General features: G+C 40.8%; 1 pseudogene across 1 annotated transcript; it reads right to left on the bottom strand.

Annotated features, from left to right (window-relative positions):
- Nucleotides 1-9,849: 9,849 nt before the first annotated feature.
- LOC311599633 (E3 ubiquitin-protein ligase RNF138-like) lies at nucleotides 9,850-11,012 on the bottom strand (annotated as a pseudogene). The gene is made up of 2 exons: nucleotides 10,420-11,012; nucleotides 9,850-10,246 (listed from the first exon to the last, which is right to left on the bottom strand). The product of its transcript is annotated as an E3 ubiquitin-protein ligase RNF138-like (transcript).
- Between the last annotated feature and the right edge of the window lie 913 nt (nucleotides 11,013-11,925).

Raw genomic sequence — 11,925 nt, 5'->3', positions numbered from 1 at the left:
AAACCTCTTCCTTAAAATGTACTGTGCTTAAATATGTCAAAAATTAACTGTGGGGTCAGACTCCAGCAGTTTGAACCAACACTGACTCATTAGGTTGTGTTGAGCCAGATTTCCTTCCGGCCTCACACAGATGCTATCCCGCTCGCTGTGCTGCTTGTGGGGATATCACACGGAGCCTCAGACACAGGAGGGAGACCTTGAAGGAGCTTCAGCAGGAACAGCTGGTTCCTACAGGTACCTGTGGCCCCACTGAGTGCCTGCCGAGCGGGGCAGACCTTCACAGTTACTGACCAGGCCTGACCACCTCATTCCCTCTTCACGAAACCACGGGGTCAATGAGGATGTACGCTTCCCTGTTCTATCCCAGTTTTATAAAATGTGCTGAATGAGCTCTTGATTCAGACAGGATGCTGATAGTTACAGTCCACGTCTGAAACACTGTAGCGTCTAACGGCCCACAGCGAAATGCACAAGGCGTGTTAAAGACAACTGCCTGATAACATTTCTCTTTCTTTCTTTTCTTTTCTTTCTTTCTTTCTTTCTTTCTTTCTTTCTTTCTTTCAACTGCTTCATCTTTCTTCTCTGTCTCATTTTCTCTTTCCTGCAGAGATTTATTTTTTAAAAAAATGCTTCACAGTAAAAGCATATGTTTAATGCTGAACATTAATTCATGATGTTGGTAGTAAATGTTTTCCTTTATTGGTAAATGTAGTCTGCAGTGTAACTACATAAAACTTATGACTACATGCTACATGTGAAATGATGGTTGGACTCTGCCTGGTGTACAGTGATGCATGCAGCTCAGGTGAAAACGAAATGACAGAATTATCATCCAGGTATTTCGCCATTTTCCCCCACAAAACAAATACACTGTGTAGAAATCAACACAACTGGTAGAGTCATTCATAGTGGGGAAAAAAATCGCTGAGTAGCTGGCTATGTGCATTTTAAATGATACTATCCTTCTGTAGTTTGATAGGTCACTGTGTTATTCAGGTTTCTCTAGAGGAACAGAACAGATAGAACAAATACAACTTATTAAATTACCTTACTTTTAAATAATACCAACAACTGAATCACACCTGAGAGGCCTACCCCGTAGTTGACTGAGTAGTCCCACAGTGGCTGTCTTACACTGAAGAGGGATGAAAATGCCTTAGTTGCTCAGTCTATGAGCCTGGGGGTTGGGGTTGATCCGAAGCTACTATGTACTCAAAGGTTAATTGCTTGTGCCCCCCCTACCCTCCCCCCTAAGATCCTTGCTATCCTATGAGCAAATTCTCATGTATCCAAAATGATGTTATGTAATCTTGCCTCCCAAATTATGCTCAATCGACTAATAAGTTTGCCTACAGCCTGGGCCGGCCTGAGGAGAGGAAGGCAGAGGTAAGGTTCCTGGGCTTTGGGATCCCAGAAGAACCATGAGGAAGGAGAGGGAAGAGGAAGAGGAGAAGGTCACCGTGGGTTAGAAGCGTGAGGTAGAAGTAGGTGGCTGAGAGCAGCTTGCTCTGAGGACTGGCCTGACAGAGCAGAAGCAACCCAAAAGGAACATATGCAAGTATTCATGGGGATTTAGGATGGGAAGCAGCCCAGATAGGAATAATTAGTACAAGTGGCATGAGATGTGCGGCTGGGAGACAGTAAAGTAGCTTAGAGGGTTGGTATCTGCCTAGCTGCAGCACATTATTAAAAATCTAACAGGTTTCTGCATCTATTTATTTATATAATAGCAGGCTAAGGAATAACTGCCACTTTAATAATCATAGGCATCAATGTTAAATATTAATATCATTTCTACAGCTGGGCCTCTCAGCAGCCCCAACTGATGCTGAAAACTTGGAGGGTTCCTGGAGAGCAGTTGGTTCTCAGTCAATGATCAAAGCCTGGAAATGCTGCTTGAGACTGTAAGGGATAAAGGGAATCTGTAAGCACCACTTGCCCAAGGACAGAAACATTCCTGGAATGGTGGGGACTTGGCTCTTGTGAGATAACAAGCCTTTTGTTGGCACTCCCCTAAACAAGTTTGTTTGACCCCACTGCATAGGATGTGCTCGACTGGATGTAAGGTGGGAGGCAGAGCAGGCACGAAGTATGTCAGGATGCTCTGCTTGTCCATGTTGAACCTGATGGAAACCACGGAGGCCTTATGTTTTACCTTTTTAAGCCTCTGCAAAATGTGAGTCATCACTGTTTTGGGGGAAACCCCAAAATGGTCCTGACAAAAGTCCATCATCCTGGCCAGTTAAAGCTTACTTCAAATTTGGCTCAAAAACTATGGAATCGGTCTTTCTCTTGTGAATCTCAGGTACAGTAAGACGTCAGTGAAGTCATCAGTGGCTGTAATGACAGCATAAATTAACTTGGTGTGGAGAGGATGACTGAGGATGACCAAGGGAACAGAGAGCAACTAATCTTCCTTCTGCCACGGCCCCACAGTTTGGAGTGTGTCTTTCAACAACAATTAAGATAGTTCCTTCTGCACTGCTCTCCCTCCCACTTCTGGGGTGTGTTGTCCATGGATATGTTGATGGACATCTAGTCTGACTCCATTTCCTTGATATTGTGAACAACAAGAAACATGGATATGCAGTTGCCTCTACGGTAGGATTTACAAGAATTTTATTTTATGATTCAAGGATTTATTAAGTCATACATGCAAAACATGTGCTAACTGCACTAGCAAAGGATCAATGTAAAAACGCTCCACAATTCTGCAACTGTCAATTGAAGAGAGTTTGCCCTAGTGGTTGAAAGGCCCAACACCGTTCTTGCCAGTGAGTTAGGCTGTAGAGAACAGCCTTAGCACTAGCAGTTGACAGAACCTCACATACCCAAAGAAACATCTCTAGGCAGAGGAAGCATGTGTCCACGTAGGGTGAGGTGTGGAGGGGCAGTATTAGTCACATGACAGTGTTGGTACTCTGTCTAGTGATGTTTAGAAAGTTCATAGTTTAACAATATCTAAAATAGTCTAAAAACTAAAGTGGCAACAGATCATTTTTACACCTAGTTACTAGAAAACTTAGGAAAGCACTTATTAGCATTGATTAAAGTAAGGTGAAAACAGGATTGCCCTTCTGCTAATCTACCAAAAACCTTCAAATGCATTATCAGAAAGATCTTATAGTACATGCCAGACATAAAGCTCACTTAGAAGGGCATACTAAAAAAAAAGCACCTGCTAAGTTAGCAACTGTGGCATGGCCAATTTAAATGTGGATTCAATGCCCCATCTGGCGAGGGATGGCAGTGTGGGGTAAAGGAGAAGCTCAAGAGAGACCAATAAGACCAGCCACTGACCATGTTCTATGTTTGACAGAAATTAACCGTTAAAAATCTTTACCCGTGACACTTTTATTCAGTTGAATTACTCCATGTACAATGTAGTGTAAAGTAATCTCTGCCTCATATTAGTCAAAATACTGTCTTTATCCTTTGATCATGTCATGTTTCAAACTCCACCCACCACACCCATGACTAGGAACAGAATACTTCATTAGAGGCCACATGGGAACCAGAGTTCTGTTCAAAGTATCTGCAAAAGCTAGTCCACTGGTATTTTAGAAAACTCACTATGAAATCAATGAGCTGGGCTGTTACACTCATTCCTTGTGACATTCAGTACAAAGTTATGTAATGAACATGGCCTGATAAGTTACAGGTGCGTTATATGTCAACGTGTCATTAAGGAGGCTGTGCTGCGTCACACGGTCTAAAAACTAGGGAAGGGTCTGCTCGACTCCAGAGGCTTCAGTCTTCTTAATGACAGAAGTCTCTCCATGGTTTAGTTCTTAAGTGTTCTCAGCACAACACAACTTAGTTCAGGAGGTATTTTGTAAATTCTTAGTCTGAGCAAGAATAGGTGGGTTTTTTTGTTGTTGTTTTTTTGTTTTGTTTTTTAAATAAGGCTTTAAGAAGGTTTGTCATTTTAGGGCTGCATTTTAATCGACCATAAGTTGGAATTCTTACATTTAAAACAGAACTTTAAAATTATTGACTGGTTCATTGGATCAAAATGGTTTTATGGAAACCATTTATGGTAGGATTTACAAGAATTAAAAAAATTATTTATTGTGTTGTTTGTACATTTTGTGCATGTGTGCTTAGGTTTGCTGGTGCTGTGGTACATGTGTAGAATGTGGTTATTTCATTTGACCATGGGGGACTGGGATGGCTAAACCATGTGTCTTAACCAACTGAGTGGTCTTTCTCAACCTGCGGTAGGATTCGGAGTCCCTTGGCAACATACCCAGGCAGGATACAGCTAGATCACATGGTAGTTCTACTTTTCTTCAGAAGCCTCTACAATGATTTCTATTGGGTGCCATCAGTCTATACTCCAAACCTGCAGTGAATAAGTTGTTTTTCCCCCAAGTCCTTACTAATATTTATTATTTATTTTCTTTCTTCTGTTTCTTGTTTGTTTGTTTTTTTATCTCAAGAGAACAAGACTTTATTGACGTTTACATAGTTAATGTGGCAAACCAAGACTGCTAATTAAACATTAAGAGTACTGGTTACTCTTCCATAGGACCTCGGTTCGACTCACGGCACCCACATGGCAGTTCACAACTCAACTCCAGTTCCAGGGGATCTGATGCCTTCCCCTGGGTTCCACAGGCTGCATGCACATACTGCACACATCCATGCAGGCAAAACAAAAAATGTTTAACTCTGGCTGAGACAAACAGTGGCAGGATAACACCGTTGGATTGGTACCTGGAGAATCTAGGTCTGCATCTTTTGTCCTGGGTCGTTTCCTCTATGCCATCCATACCTGGAAACTCAAACTTGGCCATGTTGGCAATCTTATTCTATTGTTGTGAAGAGACAACATGACCAGGGCAACTCAAAGAGCATGCAATAGGGAGTTTGCTCACCATCTGAAGGCTGGTCCATCTTAGAGATCACTGCACAGAGAGGCATGGTGCTAGAGAAGTAGGTGAGAGCTAGCTATATGTTGCTATAGGCAAACGCTGAGCATTAATGACTACTGACCCAACTGAACCTGGACACAGCCAATCTCCACCCCTCCTCACCCCCCACAAACTGGAGACTAAGCATGACAATGTGAGCCTATTAGGGTTAAGTCACATACAAACCAGTGGCACCCCTACAATCTCAACCCCTGGGAGGTAGAGACAGAAGATCACATCCTCGGTTATGCTGATGATTCCCAGTTTTATCTAAAACCAAACCAAGCCTGCAGTTCCCATGGTAGCTGGAATTTGCGTTGCATTAGTGATCCCACACCCACCCCATCTAATATATGTATAGTACATAAACTCAGGAACAGTCCAGTAAGACTTAAAGGACAGGTATCTGTGAATGATGCTCCCAGGAGTATTTATTTTCTTGATGACGCCATTCTTACTAGGGTCAGATGGAATCTCAAAATAGTTTTGATTTGCATTCCCATGATAGTTAAGTATGCTGACTATTAAAACATATTAATGTATTGATTTATTTACATTTCTTCTTTTGATAACTATTTGTTCACTTTATGACATTTATTTTATTTCTAAATTTTTATTTATTTTTATATGTGTAAGTATTTTGCCTGCATCTTTGTCTATATACTGTGTGTATGCCTGATGCTCATACAGGCCAGAAGTGGATTTTAGATCCCTTAGAACTGGAGTTACAGACAGTTTTAGGCCATCATGTGGGTGCTGGGAATTGAACCCAAGTCCTCTGGAAGAATACCATATGCTTTAGCCATTGAGCCATCTCACCAGGCACTGGTTAGTCTGTTAATCAATTGGCAAAGGTTTTATTTTGGGTGCTGTCTTAGGGGTTTATTGCTGTGATGAAATACCATGAGCAAAAAACCAGTTGTGGAGAAAAAGGGTTATTTGGATGACATGTCTAGGTCATAGTCCATCACCAGAGTTAGGACAGGAACACAAGCAGGGCTGGAACCTGGAGGTAGGAGCTGATGCAGAGGCCGTGGAGGAGTGCCACTTACCGGTTTGCTCCACTGTTCATTGTGGTTTCCCTATGGTACTGACATCTCCAAAACTGCTGTGGTTCCTTCCTGCAGCTGGGCTGCACTTTTACCAGTAGTCTCTCCATAGGCTCTCCTCCTAGTGCCAAGTATCAACTTGTTTGCATGACCAGTTTAGCCCTGGGCCTTCAACTGCCTCAGAAGCTGCACCTTCTGCAATGGCCCTTCCTGGCAGCCTCGGCTGCTCTATATGACCCCTTCATGCCTTCAAAACCAGTACCACCTGGGTAATTCACATTATCAAGCTCAGCTGCCAGCACGAGGCGCTACCTTGGCTGGCTCTGGAACATAGGTAGCTTTTCTATGCTCTCAGGAAACACTTCCCAGACGATTCACCTCAGCAGTGCTGGTCTCTTCTTAATTCCAGCTAATTTCTTAGCTCCAGATGACCAGGATCACTTGTCCCAATAAGGTAAAGGTTTCACGGCAGTAGTTCTGCTATCTTATTGATCACAGCTGATTATTCATCCCCAGCTCACCAGAACCACAGAATCTTAAATCAAAATAGCAAATGATCCTGAGAGAGTCTTTAATATCCCCTCTGAAATTGTATAAGCCAGGTCTCCATCTTCTACACTGCTCTCAACATTCTTATCTCCCAAGCTCCTACAGAACATGCTACTGAGGTGTCAACATTTAAAGGTTCTTCTAGCTCAAAGTTCCAAAGGTCTTCCATAATCCTCCCCAAGACATAGACAGGTCTGTCACATAGATATGCTACTATACTGGTAGCTACTATAATTGGTAGCTAATATAATATACAATTGGTAGCTACAAATTGGCCACTATACCAATTTGCTTTAGGGTTTATTTCTATGTTCTCTACAAACTGGTCTACGTGTTTGTTTTTGTGTCAATACTGTACTGCCTTTGTCACTATGGCTCTATGTTATAATTAAAGTCAGGTTATTGTGGCCCTCTAGCAGTGTTATTTCTCTTTAGAATTACTTTGGCTATCTGTGGTCTTTTGTGTTGATATATAAACTTTAGCACCGTGTGTTCAAGTTTTGTGAAGCATATTATTGATATTGATAATACTGATAGAGTTTGCATCAAACTGATCACATTATAGGCTGCACATCAAACTTTAACAAACATAAAATTGTCTTTGTATCTTATCAAACCACAGTGTAAGTAAGTAGAAAATAACAGCAAGGGAAACCACAGAAGCTACACGAATGCTTGAAGACTGAATAATATATATTTTTTAACGAACAGTGACCCAGTGAATAAATCAAAGGGGAATTAAAAAATTCCTATAATTCAATGAAGGCATTTGGCACAGGGACAGTGAATGCCTGAAGTCTTCACAGTTATCAAAGTAATTAGCTTATTGCAAAGTATATAATACATTTACTGGGTAGCAAACACATAGTGACACACATTTACAAAATACAGAGACAAGATTTTTTCAATTTTATTTTAAAAAATCACATAATATAAAACTTATCTTACCATTTTAAATGTGCAGTTCAGATAGGGTGAATCACACTCAATTTTGTACATCCCATTATTACACTTATATTGTAAAACTGAAGATACGCTCATGAAATGACCTTTTTCACTTTAAGCATTCCGTCAGTGCCTTGTCAACTACCACTCTACTTTGTTTTTATTTGGCCAACTTAGATAACATCTAACAAGTGAAATGAGGTGCCATTTATCATCTGTGACTGTTTTGTTCTAGCAAAATGTTTATAAAACTCATTTGTGTTCTCCTGTGTAATTGAATTTTATTCCTCTTAATATCAATATAAGAAGCAAAATGGCTACATCTTGCGGAAATCATGCCTTAATTTTTTGTTGTTGTGTGAAGAAAGTATTACCCACAGCTGCTTTCCTGTTCATGTTCCTATCAATGACATAGAAAAACCAAAATTCCTGCCTGGGCAGGAAACCACTGAGTCGGCTTGGCCTAGCTGCTTTGAGAGGCATGTGTCATAGTTTTTTGTTTTGTTTTCTAGGTTAGAGTCTATGGCTTCTGGGGCACAATGTACCTTCCAGTTCCTGAGATACTGATGTACTCTCTCAGGCAGTAAAGCAGCCAGGCTGCTTTGTGTTTCTCTATATGTGCCCAGGAATGTCCCAAGGAATCATGGGAGCTTAACAGGACAATTGGTCTTAGACATTAATCTTGTGTCCCCTGACCACTTGCAGACTTCACTGTATCCTGGCAACAACAATTGTATTGGTCCTGGCAATTTGCCATTATAGTCTGTTTTTGATAAATGTGTCCAAAATATGATTGCTCTGAACAAAACTGTGACAGGCTCAGGCTTGTTGTGGCCTCCCCAACAGGAGCCACTGTCATTCCCTTCAGCCTTACCAGGTGACCTTGGCCCAGTGAGTAAGCACTGGCACTTACAACTCTACATTCTTAACAACACTGTTGTTTTACTTGTGTGTTTAACTATGTATTATTTATTACAGTAGCCATACAGATCCTGCATCCATTTACCTGCAAATTTCAAGACTTTTCCTTGTTTTTATTAGTTGAATAGTATTCCATTGTGTAAGTGTACCACAGGTTCTTTACCCATTCTTCAGTTGAGGGGCATCTAGGTTGTTTCCAGATTCTGGCTGTTATGAATAAAGCTGCTATGAATATATACTCAGGCAATCAATTTTATTCCTTCTCAAGTCTCTGATGGGTTGAATACCAGATAATTTAGTTTTACAATTAAGCTTAGTTGTTTAGGGGTTAATATGTTTTTTTAGGTCTAGATAGATGTTTTAAGGTGATAATGATGAGAAATGATAGATATTGATTTGCATTCAGAATTTTAGATGCACCAAGATAGGAAAGATGTTTTCTTCATGGCTGCCAAATACAAATAGCCCAAACACTTTGAATGTAACATTTATATGGTTCCTGATTGTGTCATGTTTCTTCTTGCTATAGGTAGTTTATTGTATCTATGTGTAATAATACAAACATTTATGTAAAATATTTAATAAAAAAGAGAAAAATTTGGTAACATACAAAATTTTAAACAAATGAGAAAAATACTATATTTCCTGTCCATTATTAAAACTCTTAATAGAAATTCCATACATAACCTGATAAACTCTAGGCAAAGATATATATGTGTATATATACATGTAAAAGCATATGTACATATCCACATACACCTTCAACCTTGAATTTTTAAAAAACCAATTCAAGTTTAATATATCATCACTGACTGAAAGATTTCATCAGCTAGTGAGAAATACTGACTACAAAGAGCTGTTGTACAACTTATTTTAGGCTTACAAATTACTTGAGCTAGATTAAATTAACAAACTAACCACCAAAGAAAAATTTTTTCTCTTCTCTTGATACATTCTAATAGCAAAAGAAGAAACATTTGTACAATATGCTTTCAAAGTCAAAATTATTAAGGAAATCTCACTAGGTCTTCAAAAATACTAAACATTATACAAATACAAATTTCTTATTGTTGAATTCCTCAGCTAGACTCTAAACTTTACAAAATCCCTTTGGATGATCCCATTTAGCACTTCAAGTTTCCATTCTGCAGCTCTGACAAATGGCTCAGGCTCATTAGTTTTATAGGGATCACATCTTTCAGAGTTTGCTACTGTTATCTCCACACTGAACAGGAGGAACTGCATCAAATATCAAAAACAATAAAACATTGAGAATATGTAATACAAGGAAGAAAAGACAACAGAGATTCCGTTTTCATCACACATGTGGAATACAACCCTTTCTGTGCTATTAAAGTAACTATTTAGAGAACGGGGTTAGGATGGCCCATCTTTACTTTCAATTAAAAGCCTAATACAATAGAAATTATTTTTATTAATATGCATAGCAAATTACTGAAATGGTGACTTCATGTTGTCTTCTCCTTAAGGATGGCACTTGTAGGCACAAGGGTGCAGAGATGTCTGTGCACACCAGATGTTCACGCGAAAAAGCTCTTCCACAGCAGTTTGATATCGTGTTTCCGCTGAAGACTCACAAATTCTCCATAATCAAACTGATGTCTTTGAATTAGATGACTCATGAAATTTCTAGTAATCTGTCTAGGATCTCCCCAAGGAAGAGACACACAAATAGAACATGTCACAGAAACTGTCTGGAATAGGTGATTACTATGACAGTGATGCAATAAACACTCTCTGGTGAAATTTGACTCTTGACATAAGGGGCGCATAAAGGCAGAAGAACTTGTATTCTCTTGATAAGTTTCTATGTAAGCAGATGTTCAGATGTTTCACTCCTATTTACTGTTCCTTACTGAATCTTTTGTTTTGTTTTGTTTTGTTTTGTTTTGTTTTACGAGACAGGGTTTCTCTGTGTAGCCTTGGCTGTCCTGGACTTTGTAGACCAAGCTGGCCTCAAATTTACAGCAATCTGCCTGGCCCTGCCTCCAGAGTGCTGGGATTAAAGCCGTCGCCACACCACGCCCGGCTCCTTACTGAATCTTGAGAAGCCTTGTTTACAAAGTTTGGAATGACAGAAGAAACACCATATTCACCCTGATACTTCTTATAAGATTGGTAATGACGTCTCATGAGATAGAATTTAATCTTTTTTGAAACAATCAGCTGCAGCTACCAGAAAGCTTCCCCATGATAGTTTCAAGATCTAAGGCCTGTTCCGTACACTCTTTCTCTTCTAGTCACACTTCCACGACATAGGGTGCAATGTATTCCACTTTCTCTCATAGCAGTCAGGAAACACTGTACAGAAAACGTGCTGGCCAACCGCGGTCTGAACCGGCGTCTTGAGCACATCCTGACTGACAGGGCAGTAGATGTCAAATTCCTTGTAGGTTGTGGAGGGGTGGGAGGCAAAGGCAGCCATGCGGCAGTGGCGATGGCAGCCCTGAGCCCAAAGCCCTGAGAGAGCCCTCAGATCCCTGGAGCTGCACTGTACCTTGAGCTCCCTCTCCGAGCCTTGGTGAGCAGGGCTCATGGGCCTGGGCCCTAGTGAGGCTTCTGGAGCGTGGTAAAGCCCCTGCCCCTGAGCCGGAACTGGTGTCCCCAGCATTGCACGGCCCGCAGCCCGCCTGTGGGTCACTCATCACCCAGGACGACGTTGTTTTTTTAACTTTTATTTTTTTATTAATTCATTCATATTACATCTCAATTGTTATCCCATCCCTTGTATCCTCCCATTCCTCCCTCCCTCAGCTTTCACCCTACTCCCCTCCCCTATGACTGTGACTGAGGGGGACCTCCTTCCCTGTATATGATCATAAGGTATCAAGTCTCTTCTTGGTAGCCTGCTCTCCTTCCTCTGAGTGCCACCGGGCTTCCCCATCAAGGGGACATAGTCAAATGTGGAGCACCAGAGTTCATGTGAAAGTCAGTCCCCACTCTGCACTCAACTGTGGAGAATGTCCTGTCCATTGGCCAGATCAGAGTAGGGGTTTGAAATTTACTGCATGTATTGTCCTTGGTTGGTGCCATAGTTTAAGCAGAACCCCTCGGCCCAATTATGCCCATCATAATGTTCTTCTTGCAGGTTTCTAGAACCCTCTGGATCCTTCTATTTCTCCATTCTCCCATACTTCTCTCATCTAAAGTTCCAATAGGATGTCCTCACATCTATCCCACTTTCCTGGTAGGTGAAGACTTTCATGGGACATGCCTCTTGGGCTAGTGTCCACTTATAAGTGAGTATATACTATTTGAATCTTTCTGCTTCTGGGTTAACTCACTTATTATGATCATTTCTAGTTCAACCCATTTGTCCACAAATTTCAGGAATTCCTTGTTTTTAATAGCTGAGTAGTATTCCATAGTGTAAATGTACCACAGTTTCTTTATCCATTCTTCTACTGAGGGACACTTAGGCTGTTTCCAGGTTCTGGCTATTATGAATAAGGTTGCTATGAACATGGTTGAGCATATGTCCTTGTTGTGTGTTGTAGCATCTTCTGGGTTATCTCAGAAAACTG

Source organism: Acomys minous, assembly GCF_964271855.1.
Source record: "Acomys minous genome assembly, chromosome: 6".
In the NCBI taxonomy this organism is placed as follows: domain Eukaryota; kingdom Metazoa; phylum Chordata; class Mammalia; order Rodentia; family Muridae; genus Acomys; species Acomys minous.
The sequence above is the reverse complement of the archived record's forward strand: the minus strand, read 5'-3'. Positions and strand labels throughout refer to the sequence as shown.